The 20121-nt window shown below is 40.7% G+C and overlaps 2 protein-coding genes across 4 annotated transcripts in view; one reads left to right on the forward strand and one right to left on the reverse strand.

Moving 5' to 3' along the window:
* The window catches only part of lzts2b (leucine zipper, putative tumor suppressor 2b), a 36229-nt gene that overhangs the window by 15433 nt on the left and 675 nt on the right, over positions 1-20121 (reverse strand). Inside the window, exon 1 of one of the 2 annotated variants that reach the window (XM_049464313.1) lies at positions 455-605. The exons of the other annotated variant lie outside the window; for it this stretch is intronic. The gene's annotated coding sequence lies outside the window, so the exon portion shown is untranslated. Of the gene's footprint in view, positions 1-454; positions 606-20121 lie in introns of those variants that run through there. 2 annotated transcript variants of the gene reach the window in all.
* Positions 1-20121, forward strand: part of LOC125781161 (ras-related protein Rab-37) — a 54760-nt gene that overhangs the window by 6611 nt on the left and 28028 nt on the right. The window lies entirely within an intron of this gene.

The raw sequence follows: 20121 nt of genomic DNA on the forward strand, positions 1-20121 counted from the left end.
AAAATATCCTGAAAATACTGTGGCCATGCTGTTTGTTCCTCAACAGAATATTATAGTATTGCTTTAAAATAGCCTTTATAGAGCCACCAGGATCTTCTTTCATATTAGCTTTAAATGAAATCCAAATAATCACATAAAACAAAAGAGCTGCACATGATTATAGTCTGATATCTAACAGCTCAGAAAGAAACTCTATTACAAAAATCCCAACAAACAACTGAACATTCCCAAAATAAATGAGAGAAAAAGTGAAAAATCACATATATTACCATTTTTATCATAACTGAGATTCATATAAAAAGAGGGGTCATGTAAAACGTATTCATAATCTTATAATGAATTAATTAATGTCCTAAAACCTCAGTATTTCATACTAAACCACTAAAATGATCTGTAACTTCAGACACTAACACACACACACACACACATTACACACACACACACGTTACCGTACCCCGGGTTGGGTCCTGCATAGCGCTGTTAGATCCAAACCCACTTTTATCCAAGAGGAAAATCTAATCCAGCAAAACTCCCACTCTCAGAAACACACTTCCCTCTACTGCCTTTAACGTACTGCTGCCTTCACACACTCTCACACACACACTCTCTCTCACACACTCTCACACACTCTCTCTCTCTCTCTCTCTCTCTCTCTCTGCCCCGATCCTCTCTTTTCCCTGAGGAGGAGCGTTTCTCTGCAGCACGTGTTGTGTTATGTAGCTCAGAGGCCTCATCCTTCCTCCCTGTTCTCTCTCCTGTTCTCTCTCTTGTTCTCTCTGTTTCTGGATCATTCCCTCGCTTTTCTCCTTTTTCCTCTCTTTTTAGTCTGCTCCACCTCTCTCTATCCTCTCTTTAGCAGAGAGATGTACCAAATATACCATATTTCTGAAAGAGTGTACAGTCCTGTCTAAAAGATCATAATCAGTCTATATTTCTGCTCTTCTTTATAATAGTGTTTTAATCTTCTGCTGAAGTCTATGTACTTTTGTTCATGAAGTCTTCTTCTCTAGAGGTTGTTGCTGAAGTAATTAACAGCTGTTTTAGTAGTTTTAGGGTTTTTCTTTACAGAATTCACAATGTTTCTGTTCTTCAACTGCTGTGTTTTTCCTTGAACCACTTGTTCAACATCTATTACATCTATCACATCTAGTACACCAGTGATGACCTTCTTCTTCAGGACATTCCATACAGTTGTTCTGGCTCTGAACAGTATTAGTGAAATGCATCTGATTGATTTTCCGTCTTCTCTCAGCTTCACAGCTGCTTGTAGAGATTTTTGTTGAACCCCTTGAATTCAGTCTAAAAGTCTACAGATCAGTTAGTGCTGCGCGGTGTCGACATTTAACTTTAGTTTTACTTGTGCAATAAAACTTATAAATCTTTTGAATACTTTAATATTTTTTTAATATTAATTTTGTAAAGGAAGCTGTGTTAAAGTGTTACATTTGAGGGTGTATCTCTTTTTATGGTCTATTGTTTAAATTTATATATTCAGATATTGTATAATTTTGTGGGACAAAGTAACAAATAAGGATATAGTAAAAAAAAGCTTAATTTAAAGCTTTATTGTTTTATATTATATATACATCTAACAGTACAGAAAGTCACAACCCTATATGTTAAAGCCCAGTCAGGAAGAAAATCATAAATATAAATAAATAATAAAAAAAAAAAAATAGAGTTATATACCGTGAAACCGTCAGAATCTTGCAAAATACCGTGATATGCATTTTTGGTAATTCTGCCCAGCATTAACTTCAATTCTGTCTTATTTATTTCATTTTAAATGCAGTGTTGTGGCATGTAGAGCCCAAATCATAAAGATTATGTCACTGTCTGAATATGTTTTGGGTCTAACTGTATATAGTTCAGTACTAATGAGGGAGAAAGGATCCGTTTTGGTCGCCCCACTGAATTAACATCAACAGAAAGAAGGAAATGACACACCGGCCTGGAATCCACTGAGCACCTTTAAATACACTCACCCTCTCCTTTCCTCTTTACTCTTCAGTACGTTTTATTATTATTGTTATTACTAATATGCTGACTTCACATCTTAAACTCCTGCTGTGTTTTTATAAAACTTTAGAGAGAGAACCTCCAGAAGAATCTCAGACAGGTAACAAAGAGACCATTCCTGGAAACTCTGAACCATCAGCTAAAGACTGAGAGCAGTAAACAAGAGTGAGACGCCTGTGAGCAACTAAAATACAGTATACAGTACAGACCAAGAGTCTTCTTTATTTTCATCACTATTTACATTGTAGATTGGAGCACAGAATGAAAAAGACAAAGGAGCAACAAGTGCTAATAAACACCTCTGGGAACTCATTTCTCCCTTAAAGACTGTTGGAAAACTTTTCATTTCAGGTGGCCACCTCTTAAATGAAGCTCATTGAGAGAATGATGCCAAGAGTGTGTAAAGCAGTAATCAGAGCAAAGGGGGGCTTTTATTTTGAAGAAACTAGAATATAAAACATGTTTTCAGTTATTTCACCTTTTTTATTAAGTACATAAAACTCCACACGTGTTCATTCATAGTTTTGATGCTTCAGTGAGAATCTACAATTTAAATAATCATGAAAATAAAGAAAACGCAGTGAAAAAGAGAAGCTGTGTCTAAACTTTTGGCCTGTACTGTACGTTCCTCTGAGTCTCGTGCTGATCCGTTACGGCTGCTGGATCAGTCTTCTGTTTATCCAGGTGAAGCTGAGACACAGTTATATAAATAAATTATAACCCCTAAAAAACATTCCTCCTGTCTGAGAGATGGACTAAACATATAAACCTGAAGAAATATCAGATTAAAAATCATCTATTTAGTATCTCAGGGGGGCATCTGTGTAAAATATTTCACACTTCTACTCTTTAGTGATAAAACTCCTGCATCCGGACTGCAATTGTAAAAACAGGAGGATCAGTGAGTTTTTAGGTTTTTTTCTCGGTCACATGACCTCATCACGTTCAGTAGCTCCTCCATTTCCACTCACTGTTGTGTTTTTAACCTGGATCTTCGTGGAAACCGTGGTGCGCCCAAAGTGTAATTACGGTGTGCAGCAGTGGACAAATATCTATTTTATTAAAGGCGAGGAGACGAAACTCAGAGATGTGCGTCCGGACGGGACTAAAATTACCGGAGGAGCACGGAGTTCAGAGAAAAACAGTAAATAATTCAGCCTGTAATTTTCTCAGAGGACGTCTGAGAAAAACACGAACATGATCGTTCTGGACGGGAATAAAATCACAGAGAATTAAAAAACCCATAAAAGAGAAAATTACCCAGAACCACCTGAGAAAATAGTCCCATCTGGATGGGGCTTTAATATGGCTTATAAAAGTTAGTAAAATCAGAATGTGATGCAGCACATCAGCTGGAGATGATTAGAACATGGTTATAGAGGTTTTTTTTTGGAGGAGCCTGTTTATCAGTTTTTGCTCTGGACGCTATTATCAGTGTAAAAACAGTTTTATATAATTATTTTATGTTTGTAAAATATTGATTTGTCAGTAAATACAGGAATCACAAGCTTACTGTAATGTCTGTGATGGTAATAACATTGTTGTTGTGTGTTTTTGCTGTTTTGTCATTTAAAAGTGGTCTTATTTTATCTTATTATCTTGAGTTGAATTTTCCTGGACCTGCAGATACCCTGTTAATAAGATTTACATGATGAATTGTGTATAATAGGTGTGAACAGAACCGGTTCTGTGTTTGGATCGTCTCGGTTCTCCTGCAGCAGGATGTGGGTCTGATGACTGACTGTATACATGAGGTCCAGATCTAGGCCATCACTCATCCGCTATCTGGGCATCCACCCACCCACAGAGGGTCATATATAAATACAGTATACAGTATATATACTGTATATTCAGGGCGTCTGCTGATCCTTACAGAGTTTTATTCTGGGAAAAAAATTAATTTGTCTTAAAGTGCCTTAAATCCGTTAAACATTTCAACAGACACAATAAATACAGTACTTACTTACAATGACGTTTATATTTATATAGATTAATTAATCATCTTTGATTAATTAAGAAGCGACAGCCAATCACAAACAGCAGAATTTTTGTGAACTTTGTCCAAACAAGCTTTTAGACTGGATTTTAACAGGGCATATTATAATGTATGTAATAAGAGATGTAGACTACGCTATAGGATGTAATCAGTGGTGTTTAATAAGCTTCTTCTGCACTGTTTAAGTTATTAATGCCTCATTTTAAATGTCAGAGCTCTCCGGATTCTAGTAAGGAGGTGTGGAGCTACTTTGAGCTGGATAACGGTGTAAAAAGTGATTTATCTACAGGGGCAAGAATATGCCCTGAAGTGCCCAGTCTGAAGGGTGTTGGGCTAAACAGATTAAAATTTCTGGATCTCTGAACGCTGTGGGAGAGCGGAGGTGTGCTATTCAGCATAGATTAGCACTCTTTATCATGTTTTACTACAATAAAAGTTTGTTTTACACCGGAGTTCTCCTTTAAGAAGTGCTTAAGCCCCCTTATAAAAGCTGATGAGCGTCTGTATGTTTCACAGGACCACTTTATCATAAACACACCAAACAGTAATCAGTATTACTGACAGAGTGTTTATTCAGCCCGATTGGCTCGAGGTTGTATCCAGTAGTTTGTAGTTAAATGTCTGATAATGAGTCTGTTTACATTAAATCAGCTGTAATGAGCCGGGGGGATAGATTCAGAGGAACAGTGATCACGCCCCTGTACTGAGAGAGTGTGTGAGTGTGCACGTGTATGCATGAGTGTGTATCAGTGTGTGTATCAGTGTGTGTGTGTGTGTCAGTGTGTGTATCAGTGTGTGTGTGTGTGTGTGTGTGTATCAGTGTGTGTATCAGTGTGTGTGTGTATAGTGTGTGTGTATCAGTGTGTGTGTGTATAGTGTGTGTGTTTGTGTGTGTGTATCAGTGTGTGTGTGTATAGTGTGTGTGTGTATAGTGTGTGTGTGTGTGTGTGTGTATCAGTGTGTGTGTGTATAGTGTGTGTGTGTGTGTATAGTGTGTGTGTGTGTGTATAGTGTGTGTGTGTGTGTGTATAGTGTGTGTGTGTGTGTGTGTATCAGTGTGTGTGTGTATAGTGTGTGTGTGTGTGTGTGTGTGTGTGTGTGTATCAGTGTGTGTGTGTATAGTGTGTGTGTGTGTGTATAGTGTGTGTGTATAGTGTGTGTGTGTGTGTGTGTGTGTATCAGTGTGTGTGTGTATAGTGTGTGTGTGTATAGTGTGTGTGTGTGTATAGTGTGTGTGTGAGTGTGTGTGTGTATCAGTGTGTGTGTGTATAGTGTGTGTGTGTGTGTGTGTATAGTGTGTGTGTATCAGTGTGTGTGTGTGTATAGTGTGTGTATAGTGTGTGTGTGTGTGTATAGTGTGTGTGTGTGTGTGTGTGTGTATAGTGTGTGTGTGTGTGTGTGTGTGTGTATAGTGTGTGTGTGTATAGTGTGTGTGTGTGTATAGTGTGTGTGTGAGTGTGTGTGTGTATCAGTGTGTGTGTGTATAGTGTGTGTATAGTGTGTGTGTGTGTATAGTGTGTGTGTGTGTATAGTGTGTGTGTGAGTGTGTGTGTGTATCAGTGTGTGTGTGTATAGTGTGTGTATAGTGTGTGTGTGTGTATAGTGTGTGTGTGGGGGGGGGGTAAGTAGGGTAGAGTAAGTAGGCTAGAACACTGTTCTCTGGGTTTCTCTAAGTCCTGCTGTAAATGGGTCACTCCAGCCAGTGTTAATTTGGTCCTGCAGGCAAAACAGGGCTAAAGGTCTAAACGTGTCGGAACAGCCGGGAACAGCCAGCCACTTTCCCAAAGGATGATGGGAAATTATTAAGGCCAGGCCTTTACATACATGTAGCATAGCTAGATGTAGCATACCATCCTGCTGTTGGTGTTTTTCTATACAGGCAGTGCTTTACATCTGCAGCATCTCTCACTACTATTCTCTCTCAGGACCCTATCTTACACCCTGCACAAAGAGCATCAGGATGCTCATCGCTATCTTACACCCCCAGGTTTAAACAGCAGCAGAGCTTCTGAATATATCTACACTGATGGGCGTGGTGTTCTGGAAATGAGGTGTGTTCAGGTACATTTCTGGAGTTTTATCTTGTTTATCTTGGTAACAGAAAACACAGGAGCTCCACTGACTGAATACAACCTAGACAGACGCCAACAGTCAGACGTTCATCGCTATCTCGGTAACACAGGCGCCGTGCCGAGCCGAGCGTACACTCCCACTTATTACACACACATGAACACACAGCAGCACAAACCCAACTTTTACATCAACAATAAACAGAATAGTAAATAAAATAACATTGCTGTTCCCGTAAATGAGCTGCTGGAGCTCCTTCACAGCGTCAACCAGCAGCTCAGTTTCCTCTGCTGAGAAGAGTTTGTTGAACACGTCGCTGCACCATTAAAATAGCAATCCACCAAAGACAGAGCTCACCTGATCTACTCTTAAAGAGAATGATGAGCAAGAGACACTCTGATTGGTTTATTATTTCACTTATGGCCAAAATATGATTAAACACACCCATGATTAATTAAGAGAATTATTACATGACTTTTGCCGTGCAAGGTGTACTTTTCCTGTTGTTATGATAGCAAAGACACACTGACACGCCCCAAATCAAGCTGTACAGTTCACAATTAATGGCCACCAACTACAAATAAATACAGCCTCACCCGCACTCGTTAAAACCAGCGTCTAATTATACAGCTAATTAATGCTTAATAATAACCTACATACTGAACGACAGGACTGTAGTTCACTGCAGTACATCCTACCAGCCTAGAGAGGGCAGCATTCTGTTGTACACTGTTGTGCCAAAAGTCATGGGATAGCATGTATGTGAGGCTGATTGAAGACTCCAGATAATGTTGTTTTACAGCATCAGACTCTTTATTATCTGTATTAGATTTATATATGTATTAATTTATCTTATTATGGGTCAATCTGAGACCCGGAGGACTGAGGCCTGGGGTTTAGCACATCAGCTGGTCTCCTTTACTGCAGGCTCTCCTGAAATCAAACACAGATATATAAGTAGATTTAGCTTTACTGCACTGGGATTGTCACGTCTTAGCCCTGTCTCATGTCTCTGTGTGTCTTCCCCACGTGACCTGTGCCTCTCTGTGTCTCCTGTCAGTAGATTTCCACCATGTGTTTCTCATTTGTAGCTCCGCCCCTTCCCCAGGTGTTTCCAATTCTAGTGTGTTTTATGTTACTATAAATAGCCCTCCTCTGCCACCTTGTCCTCCGTCGGTCTTTGCACCTTCCTCTGTTGTCTGTCTCTCTGCGTTTCTGTGTTGCTATAGTCCTAGTTCAGTGTTTATTCATAGTTTGTTTCCCTTGCTCCCTATTCTGTGTTTTTCTGTTTATTTCTAGTTTCCTGTTTTTTTATCCATTGTTTCATTCGTCGCTCCCTAGTTCCCTGCTTAGTGTTTTGCTTCTTGTTGTTTTTGCTGTGTAAATATATTCCCTGTATATATCCCTGCCTTATTTAGTTTAGTACTTATTCTGTTCCTCGTTAATTTTCTTGTATATATATTCCTTGTTTATTTTTGTTATTATTATTATCTCTTGTTGACTTAGTTTATGTTCTCTAGTTTCACCGGGTTGTTTTGGTTTTTGGTTATTCGTTTATCTTTGTTAAGTGTTTACTTGTTTCTTGTTTCATTGTTTATTTGTTATTTATTTAATAAATTATTTATATCGCTCTTACCTGCACTTGTGTCCGCCTCCTCGTCTACCTGCCTGGGTATCCGTGACAGGGATGTGATCACTATTTTAATAAAGAGTAAGCTCCGCCCTTTCTAATCATGTATGGATTATGTTTATGGCCTACACCTATTCATCACCCAGCCATCACCCAATCATCACCCAGCCATCACCCAGTCATCACCAAGCCTACACCCAGTCATCACCCAGTCATCACCCAGCCATCACCCAGCCATCACCCAGTCATCACCCAGACTACACCCAGTCATCACCCAGACTACACCCAGTCATCACCCAGCCTACACCCAGTCATCACCCAGCCTACACCCAGTCATCACCCAGCCTACACCCAGCCATCACCCAGTCATCACCCAGCCTACACCCAGCCATCACCCAGCCTACACCCAGCCATCACCCAGCCTACACCCAGCCTACACCCAGTCATCACCCAGCCATCACCCAGCCTACACCCAGCCATCACCCAGTCATCACCCAGCCTACACCCAGTCATCACCCAGCCTACACCCAGCCATCACCCAGCCTACACCCAGTCATCACCCAGTCATCACCCAGACTACACCCAGTCATCACCCAGCCTACACCCAGTCATCACCCAGCCTACACCCAGTCATCACTCAGCCATCACCCAGCCTACACCCAGCCATCACCCAGCCTACACCCAGTCATCACCCAGTCATCACCCAGACTACACCCAGTCATCACCCAGCCTACACCCAGTCATCACCCAGCCTACACCCAGTCATCACTCAGCCATCACCCAGCCTACACCCAGCCATCACCCAGCCTACACCCAGTCATCACCCAGCCATCACCCAGCCATCACCCAGCCTACACCCAGCCATCACCCAGTCATCACCCAGCCTACACCCAGCCTACACCCAGCCATCACCCAGTCATCACTCAGCCATCACCCAGCCTACACCCAGTCATCACCCAGCCATCACCCAGCCATCACCCAGCCTACACCCAGTCATCACCCAGCCATCACCCAGCCTACACCCAGCCATCACCCAGCCATCACCCAGCCTACACCCAGTCATCACCCAGCCATCACCCAGCCTACACCCAGCCATCACCCAGTCATCACCCAGCCTACACCCAGCCTACACCCAGCCATCACCCAGTCATCACTCAGCCATCACCCAGCCTACACCCAGCCATCACCCAGCCATCACCCAGCCTACACCCAGTCATCACCCAGCCATCACCCAGCCTACACCCAGTCATCACCCAGTCATCACCCAGCCTACACCCAGCCTACACCCAGCCATCACCCAGTCATCACTCAGCCATCACCCAGCCTACACCCAGTCATCACCCAGCCTACACCCAGTCATCACCCAGTCTCTTTCTTATTATTGAACCATTAACACTGATCTTAACTGAGGCGCGTGAGATCCTGACTCACACGCCTCATGATTTTATAACCTTTTCCAGACTGATAGATGATCAATAACTTTGTTTTTCTCATCTGTTGTTGAGTTTCTTCAGATGGGGGTTTAATAATAATGTGCTGCTTTTTGAGATCTTTTATCTGCTTCATGTTGTCAGACAGATTCTATTTAAGTGATTCTTGATTCTACAGGTCTGGAATCAGTAATCAGGTCTGGTTGTGTTTAGTAGTAAAATTTAACTCAGTTTTCCAGAACGTGATTAATCAAAGTTCATTTATTGGGGTAATTACGTTTTCACACAGGGTTAGATTGGTTTGTAAATATTTTTTTTCTTTAATAAATGAAATTATTATTTTAAAAAATATTTTTTTTATTTACTCAGGTTATTTTTTTCTGATATTTAAGTTTGTTTGGTAGTCTAAAAAATGTAAGTTTGACAAAAAAGAAAAACAAAATTATTGTTAAATTTATTCCCAAACCTACAGTCAGACTAACAATCTTAGATTTTATATTGTCTGTTTTTCCCAGCAGAGTCTCTGAACTCCAGCGACCCTCAGTCTACTGTTTCCCATACACCCCCCCCCCCACTTCCTGTTTAGTACAGTCACACAGCAAAACACACACTTACACACATACTAACACACACACACACACACACTGTTACACACACTATTTACCAGTGCATTGAAGTAGAGCCACACCCCTCAGACCCAGAGTATAAACGTCAACAAGTCACTGAACAGGAAATTGGTCTATGAAACACACACACACACACACACACACACACACACACACACACACACACATTCCCAGTCTATTAGTAAAGGTTGTTTATGGAAAGACTGAACTCTGGGCACAGTCTGCCCTTTACCCACAATCCCTCAGAGAAACATCAGATCCACCTCTAAATAACCTGAATCAAACTAAACTAATAAATACAGAACCAGTTCAAAGGTTTAAACACACCTATTCTCATTCTCATTTCTCTACATAGTAAATGAACAGTGAAGTGATCTATCAGATGATGAAGGAACACATAATGAATCATGTAGTAACTTAAAAACTGTGTTAAACAAACTAAAATACTCTGTGAAGTATTTAGATACTCTTATCTGTGGAGCTGTTTGTTAACTTGTGGTTTCTGAGGCTGGAAACTCTGATAAACTCATCCTGTACAACAGAGGAAACTCTCGCTCTTCTATCCTTTCCTGGGGTGGCCCTGATGAGTGCCAGTTTCATCATTATAATGTTTTTGATGGTCTTTTCAGTGACTGCACTTGAAGATACTTTCAAAGCTCTTGAAATTCTTCTTTTCTGATTGACTGACCTTTATTATTTCTTAAAGTAATTTTTTTAATTCTGTATTTAGTTGAGTAGTTGTTGTTTCTCATAACCTGGATTAGAACATTCCTCAAATATTCACTATTCACTGTATACCTGTAACTCTAACTCTTCACTACTTTACTTTAACTGATGCTCTCAAACTTTACATTAAGATACGAGAAATTCAAGTAATTAACTCTTGATGAGTTCAGCACAGCTGTTAACTGAAAGTCTGAATTCCAGGAGACTCTACCTCATAAAACTGACTGAGAAAATCCAGCAGAGATGTTCAAAACTGATCATCTAAACAAGAGGAGCTACTTTCAATAATCTATAATAACAAACTTTCTGGTTTGTTTAACATCTGTTTTTCCTCATAGTTTGGATGAGTTTAGTATTAATCTACAATACAGAAAATGTTTAAATAATGAAAAAACACTGAATAATATATAATATTTGAATCTCTGATTGGTGCTGTATATCCAGGTCTGGATAAAGGCCTGAGAGGTTGAATGAAGGTCAGGTTTCTTCTGAACTGGAGTAACAGGAGTGAGTTTAAGAGGAGAGGTGGAATATACAGGGCAGAAGAAAGGAGGAAGGGCACAGTCTGATAAACCAGGAGCTGGACTCTGTAATGAGTTCAGAGACAAAATTAGGATCCGCTCTTCTGAACTACTGAACTGAGAGGAAATGTAGAAAATGATGCTGAACAGAGAGACGTTTCTGCAGATGTTGATGACTGAATAATAATATAATCTTTAACTATAAAAAAACTACACTTAATTGATCCAGAATCTGATATTATAAACTGTTACTAAAAATAAAGCGGTTTAAGATGTATAGATAGATCAGTTATTCAGTTCAAATGAGAACTGAATGTGCATTACATTAAATGTAGAAAAATGTAGTAGCAAATAAGCTGTGATTATAAGCTGTGCTCCAGTGATCAGATTTAACACTGCTTTAATTCAGTGGAGGAGTTGGGGGGTTACTTTTGTTACTTTTGCTCATGAATACATGCAAACATATTGCCTCTGATTGGCTAACAGCATTGTGAAGCAGTGAGACGGACAACAGTTAGAAACGTTTTAAAATAAAGACATTTTTACACTAATAACAGTCTTTACAATGTTATATGTTACTTTACAACATGTGTAATAAAGCCCTGCTAAGTGCAGTTCAGCCACTGACCTAGTCTTAGAGTCTCTGTAAAACACCAAATCCACCGGAGATCCTATTTAAACCTATAGTTACTCACAGAGAGGTGGGTAGAGTCCAGGTCCAGAAAGTAAAAATCCACCCCTGGGAATACTAATTGACGGGTTGATGTAGACACGGTGCTTTTCCTGATTGACTCGTTTTGTTTTTTTGAATATTTTATTTTTTACTAGCTGCTGCAGAACAATGAGGAAGAGATTGAGGAAGAGTTTCATCATGTGCAGCATCATAAACAACTCAGAAAGACCTGCTGTATTTCACAAACAACAAGAAAAAGTGGATTTTACCAGAAGGAGAACTTTAAAGGAAATTGCAAGTGACACGCTGATTAGTTTATTTCACATTATGCCCAAAATCAACCACACCCATTATTACTTAAGAGAATTACTACATGCCTTTTGTGCGCTTCAAGCAGCTGCAAGGTGTACTTTTCCCGTCGTTATGATAGCAAAGACACACTGACGCCCTAAATCAATCTGCGCAGTGCACAGCTCAGCTTTAGATCACTAATATAGGACCTGCAGTGTCGGTGAACTGTAAGCTTTGCCTCAGTATTAATCATCAGCTCGTCTGAACTCTGGGATTAAATCAGAGTTTAATGATTCTCAGATTTTACAGACTGGGGTCAGATATTACTGATAACTGAATTCAGATCATTCCTGAACTTCTGCTTAGAGTTAATAATCTCATGAACGGGTTTAGTGTGGACAGTAAAACCGGTTCTCTTATATAAACTTTCATCACGTCAGAACAGAGTTTCTGTTTCCCTCAGAGAATAATAAAGAACTAATAAACACTAAACACCTCATTAAATCCTTCATTAAACACCAGCGCTGTGATACAAGCCGAGAAATACACTAACTGATCATACAGTGCTGTCTCAGGGGACGGCTGGGCCTGTATAAGTTGTGAGGTGTTGTCTTGTGAGTAAAATGATCAGTTTGTTAGATAGTGATGGTGACCGGGAGCATCTGGCTAGAATTGTCCGTGTGAACAGAGACTGGAGACTCTAGCTCCACATACAATACAGGAGACTCCGCCCACTTATCCCACAGCTCAGTGCAGAGTTCCTTAGCTTTCATTTAGCATGCCAAAAGTCATGGGACACAATACTAGTTCCAGTCCCATGACTTTTGGCATGTACAGTGGAAGTGTACCATAGAGAGCACTGCACTGAGAAACACACTGCAGAAATATTAAATATTAAATTAATATTATTATTAATGGCTAAACATGCAGCAGCAGTGTCTTCAATCCTTAAAAATGAAACAGTGTGAAGGTTGTGATGTCATCGATGATGTCAAAGATTACTTTATAAAAGGGGTGGAGTTATCCCAAGATGACTGACTGGACAGGAATTTTTTAGTCATGTATAAATAGCTTGACATTTTCATTAAAATAACTAAATTAATCAATAAAATGTCATATCTCAACCTGTACATCTTTTAACTTCTCATTCTTCTAAAAAAGGGACTTAAGTATCTAATCTCTAAAAAATAAGAATTATTAGATTTTAATCAGGCATCTCTGTTCTATAAGTAAAATATTGACGAGTACATACAACGTAAATCACAATTCCGTGCCCAAAAATGAATAAATTACACTTGTTTCATTCTCTGAATGGGAATGAGCAAACATATATATATATATATATATACATATATATATATATAAATATGAACACCTCTGTTTCATAATCATTATACACTGTGGGTCCTATTTAAGTGATCTAAAGGTGAGCCATCAACTGTTTGGAGTGTGTCAGTGTGTCTTTGCTATCGTAACAACGGGAAAAGTACACCTTACACAGCTGGATATGCACAAAGGCATGTACTTATTCTATAAATTAGTATATATATTTTAAAGTAATCAGTGAAGCAGTTTTGTAAGACACTGGATAAGGGCTTCTGCTAAATAGTGTAAATGTAAATGTAGTTTAGATTAAAGTGTGAAAGTTGGGGTCAGAGGTCAGTAACTCCAGCTGTTGGTGGTTGAATGTTTGTGTAATTGATTGTCGCGCCGCGGCTGCGCTAACTGATTTAGCATCTGCTAATGGGTTTAAGTGCTGAGTGAGGTCCGCAGGCTCTGGGGTGAAATCAGTCTGTAACCAAAACACAGACATGCTTTACTGCAGAGTGATGAGAGGGGGCGGGGCTTGAGGCAGAGCTCCGCCCCCTCTCATCAATCTGCAGTGAAGCATACGCTCGGTTATCCACCTACAACCAACAACCAACGACTGTTACACTACAACTAATCTACATTTCCCTCCTTATTAATCACACCAGCTTTATCACACAGTTCCACACACTTTATATAAACTTTATCTACAAAAGTCTCACTAAAAGATTAGAGACAGTTCAGTATTAGAATTGTAATAATGTCAATTTATTTTAATAAAAAATATATTAATATTTTTTTACAAGAAGTCACCAAAAAGTCAGTAAACCAACATGGTGCCAATAGATTGATGTTTATTTATTGATCAGCTCCAGAGAGTCCTAATCTATTGGCAGTACTTCTCACCTTTCTACAGGCACTAGACATGCTGTGTGTGTGCGTTTGCACGTCTGTGTCAGCAGTGTGTGTTGAGTGGTGGAGTGTGTGTACAGTAAGTGTGTGTTGAGTGGTGGAATGCCGGGGTGTGTAAACGGTAAGTGTTAAAGTCAGTTGAGGGTCAGCAGTTATATAATCAGTGTTATATCAGCATCTCTTTAGCTGTGTGATGATGGACACAGTCTGGCCTGTGCTGTGTTTCTCTGTGCTCCCGGTGTCTCGCTGTTTCCTGTGTTCAGAAATAGCAGCAGCTCTCAGATCCACTCCAGCCCGGCGCAGCAGAACCCCCGGCCCGGCGGGGCGCCAGCGGCTACTCGGGCCGCAGATAAGGAGCGCTGTATCTCTGGAGACTGGCCCACCGCCAGCCACAATCCTACCAATCACAGCGCTCTGCTCACCGCGGGGGCGGGGCTTAGAGTTCTAGGACAGTTTATGCCCTTGGAAATGAAGTGTACAATTTGGACAGGCAGTTCAGGGAGGCCAGTTTCAGTGGCCTCAAACCTCCAGAGCTGCTGAGCTCTAGAGCTACAGACGTGCTGAGTTACAGACCTATAGAGTTACAGAGCTACAGAGTTATAGAGGTGCTGAGCTACAAAGTTACAGAGTAATAGAGCTGCTGAGTTACACAGGTGCTGAGTTATAGAGTTACAAAGCTATAGAGTTACAGAGCTTTAGAGCTACAGAACTGCAGAGGTGCTGAGTTAAAGAGCTGCAAAGCTACAGAGATGCTGAGTTACAGAGCTGAAGAGTTACAGAGGTGCTGAATTACAGAGCTAAAGAGCTATAGAACTATAGAGCTACAGAGCTTCTGAGTTACAGAGCTGCTGAGTTGCAGAGCTGCTGAGTAACAGAGCTGCTGAGTAACAGAGCTGCTGAGTTACAGAGCTGTAGAGCTATAGAACTAAAGAGGTGCTGAATTACAGAGCTATAGAACTACTGAGCTACAAAGCTGATAAGGTACAGAGCTGCTGGGCTACAGAGATACTGATCTACACAGCTGCTGGGCTACAAAGCTACATAGCTATAGAGCTATAGAGTTACAGAGCTATAGAGTTACCGAGCTATAGAGTTACAGAGCTACAGATCTATAGAGCTATGGAGCTACAGAGCAATAGAGATATAGAGCTATAGAGTTACAGAGCTACAGATCTATAGAGCTATGGAGCTACAGAGCTATAAAGCTATGGAGCTACAGAGCTATAGAGCTACAGAGCTATAGAGCTATGGAGCTACAGAGCAATAGAGCTATAGAGCTATGAACCTACAGAGCTATGGAGCTACAGAGCTATAAAGCTATGGAGCTACAGAGCTATAGAGCTACAGAGCTATGGAGCTATAGAGCTATAAAGCTATGGAGCTACAGAGCTATAGAGCTACAGAGCTATAGAGCTACAGAGCGATAGAGCTACAGAGCTATGAATCTACAGAGCTATGGAGCTACAGAGCTATGAATCTACAGAGCTATGGAGCAAAAGAGCTATGGAGCTACAGAGCTATGGAGCTATAGAGCTACAGAGCTTCTGAGTTACAGAGCTGCTGAGTTGCAGAGCTGCTGAGTAACAGAGCTGCTGAGTTACAGAGCTGCTGAGTAACAGAGCTGCTGAGTTACAGAGCTGCAAAGCTACAGAGCTGCTGAGTTACAGAGCTGCTGAGTAACAGAGCTGCTGAGTAACAGAGCTGCTGAGTTACAGAGTTGCAAAGCTACAGAGATGCTGAGTTACAGAGCTGTAGAGCTATAGAACTAAAGAGGTGCTGAATTACAGAGCTATAGAACTACTGAGCTACAAAGCTGATAAGGTACAGAGCTGCTGGGCTACAGAGATACTGATCTACACAGCTGCTGGGCTACAAAGCTACATAGCTATAGAGCTACAGAGCTATAGAGCTACAGAGCTATGGATCTACAGAGCTATGAATCTACAGAGCTATAGAGCTACAGAGCTATAGAGCTACAGAGCTATGGATCTACAGAGCTATGAATCTACAGAGCTATAGAGCTACAGAGCTATGGATCTACAGAGCTATGAATCTACAGAGCTATAGAGCTACAGAGCTATAGAGCTACAGAGCTATAGAGCTACAGAGCTATGGATCTACAGAGCTATGAATCTACAGAGCTATAGAGCTACAGAGCTGTAGAGCTATAGAGCTGCTGATCCACAGTGCTACAGGAGCTCTATGTGCTGCAGTTGTTCAGAGTCTGCTGGTTGTGGGTTTCTGGGTCTGTTTGAGGAGCTGAAGAATCGTCAGACTGCAGAACAAATACAGAACACAGCCTGACACAGTTTACACTCCCCGAACACAGCGCTGTAATAACTGATCCATTCAGAACACTGAGAGAAACACGGCCCGGCACACGGCCCGGCACACGGCCCGGCACACGGCCCGGCACGCGGCCTGCCACACGGCCCGGCACACGGCCTGCCACACGGCCCGGCACACGGCCCGGCACCGATACGCCAACCTGAATAACGAGCTCTTGAAACTCTGCTCATACAGAGAGAGAGAGTGTGTGTGTGTGTGTGTTTTTGTGTGTCTGTAGTGTGTGTGTGTGTGTGTGTGTGTGTGTTCAGGCTGATGTGATGTCACACAGGACATGGTTTTCTAAATCCCAAATTAAACCACTGTGTTTGGCTTTAGGGGAAGTAGGCCATAGATCTGTCTGGAATGAACACACATCTGAAGCACACAAACACAAACACACACACACACACTACACTACACTATCAGCAGCACACTAACACACACTACACTAAACACACACACACACTGGTTTAGTGACAGGACTGAAGCTGTAAAAACTAAATGTTGTATAGTCCTGCACAGCTCTACTTTTACAGCAGCATATCTATATTATATATACAGTATTATAATAATATCATTATATATCAGTGGGAGATTATTAAAAGTTAAAGGGTCCATATCCTACACCAGGAGTGGAATACATTTACCCAAAAGCAGTGTGTAAGACTGGTGGAGGAGAACATGATGCCAAGATGCATGAAAAAAAACTGTGATTAAAAACCAGGATTATTCCACCAAATATTGATTATTTCTGAACTCTTAAAACTTTATGAATATGAACTTGTTTTATTTGCATTATTTGAGTTTTAAATGCGTTGCATCCTTTTTCTATATATTTTGATAATTTCTCATTTTCTGTATAAAAATGCTCTAAATTATGATATTTTTATTCATGGTATTTTCACGATAATGTTACTCTTGGCGATATTACAAAACACTGCAAACAAAATTCAAGAATATACTACTGCAACAAAATTATATTATATGCATATGATATGATATAACACACCTCTAACTGAGATATTAAAAAAATACAAGAATTTTATCAGATTTGTAACAGAAGTCAATGATACTAATAATAATAATGCACTCCTCCAAATATCTCCATATATCAGGATTAAAGTAAAATAAATGATACTGTACAGATATAATCTCTCTAGTAGATATATAATAGATATATTCTTTTGATAAAAACAGTATAAAAGTAGAACCCTGATGTGATTAGGGGTGGGTGATACGGCTCCATATTCCAGGATATAATATCAATAATAATTATATTAAAAAATGTTGGAGATATTATTGTGTATGATATAATATGATTATGGCACACCACTAATATATAGCTTCTGCTAAAACAGGTGGAGCTAAAATTAAATGGATTTCTGAGGCTGAAAACACCAGTGTTTCATTAAAATTGAATAAATCATATGTTTATTTTCTGTGTTGTTATTGGTCCTTTATATCCTGAAGATCCCTCATGTTATCAGTCTGACAGTCTGACGGCTCTCATCACACCTGATACTTTACTCTCGCTGACGTTGTCAACCTGCCGGATTCCACAGATAAGATAATATTACTGAAGCTGTGCGTTCACAGGTTCAGCAGTTACACCAGGAAAACCTGAATTTCTGTTCCACACGTCAAAAACTCTTTTCTTCTGTAGTTTAGCCCAAATTATCTCCCTGAAAAATCACAGTACAGCTCCTTATACTCTCAGACTACTGCCAGACACAGCACATAGTCTCAGCACAGAGTCTCAGCACAGAGTCTCGGCCCAAAAACCCTTTCTTCTGTAGTTTAGCCCAAATTATCTCCCTGAAAAATCACAGTACAGCTCCTCAAACTCTCAGACTGCTGCACAGAGGTTCAGCAAAGAGTCCCAATTTCGAGTCCCAGCACAGGGTCTCAGCACAGAGTCCCAGCACAGAGTCCTCAAACTCAGACAGAGTCTCAGTCAGGAGTCCCAGCCCAGAGTCTCAATACAGAGCCCTAGCATAGATTCCTAGCACAGAGCCTCAGCTCAGAGTCCTAGTACAGAGTCTCAGGGCCAAGATAGCAATACTCCAGAAATTTACCTGAACACACCTCATTTTCAGAACCAGAGTCCCAGCACAGTCTTAGCACAGAGTACCAGCACAGAATCTCAGCCCAGAGTCCCAGCTCCGAGTTTCAGTCCAGAGTCTCAGCACAGAGTACCAGCATAGGTTTAAACCAGGCAGGAGGAAGAAGTGAAAATAGACTGTGTAAGATAGCGATGCGCATTGAGTCCAGAGCGTTCAGCTGAGGGAAATTTGAAGGAAAGTAAAAGAGAAATCCAGGAAAATCACAGGTGTCTGACTGTCACAAATAATCACTCTCTCACACACTCACACACACACTCTCTCTCACACACACACACTCTCACACACACACACACTCTCACACACACACACACTCTCTCACACACACACACACACTCTCACACACACACAGCCGAATTCCTTGAGCTTACTCCCCCGTTTTCTTCTTACTGCTCTAATTCACTGACACAATGCTGTGTCACATGACCCGAGAGCCTGAGATATTTAAGTAATGCTGTGGGTTTAATATTCAGAGTTTAGTCCTGCTGAGTTCAGATCAGCTCCAGCTTCTGCTGCTAACCGTAAACCCAACCATCCAACAAAAACACAACCTTCTCCATTCATTACTCAGGTAGTATAGATACTCAGTATAAATACTAGTGTTTACAATACTTCTGTAGAAGCTGAAGAACTAAAAGAGTAAAAGTTCTGGTTTCAAAACTATAAAGTATAAAAGTAAAAGTAATGTAAGAAGGAAAAATAAAGCCATTAAGAACAAAAAAGTCTACAGTGCCACTCAAACCTCACTCAACCCCTAACTCAACCATCACTTAACCCTCACTCTACCCTTCACTCAACCCCTTACTTAAATCTTACTCAATCCTCACTCAACCCCTAACTCAACCATCACTTAACCCTCACTCTACCCTTCACTCAACCCCTTACTTAAATCTTACTCAATCCTCACTCAACCCCTAACTCAACCATCACTTAACCCTCACTCTACCCTTCACTCAACCCCTTACTTAAATCTTACTCAATCCTCACTCAACCCCTAACTCAACCATCACTTAACCCCTTACTCTACCCCTCACTATACCCCTCACTCAAACCTCTCTCAACCCCTTACTCAACCCTCACTATACCCCTAACTCAACCCTCTCTATAACCCTTACTCAACCCCTTACTCAACCCTCACTATACCCCTAACTCAACCCTCACTATACCCCTTACTTAACCCTCACTATACCCCTCACTATACCCCTAACTCAATCCTCACTATACCCCTCACTATACCCTTAACTCAACCCTCACTATACCCCTAACTCAACCCTCACTCAACCCCTTACTCAAACCTCACTATACCCCTCACTGTACCCCTTACTCAAAACTCACTCAACCCCTTACTCAATCCTTAACTCAACCCTCACTCAATCCACAGTAATATAATGTATCAAACTAAACTCTGCAATATTTATTGCTTCATGTAAACGGCAAACATTACAAAATTATACATAAAATAAAATAAAAG

Source organism: Astyanax mexicanus, chromosome 15, assembly GCF_023375975.1.
Source record: "Astyanax mexicanus isolate ESR-SI-001 chromosome 15, AstMex3_surface, whole genome shotgun sequence".
NCBI lineage: Eukaryota > Metazoa > Chordata > Actinopteri > Characiformes > Acestrorhamphidae > Astyanax > Astyanax mexicanus.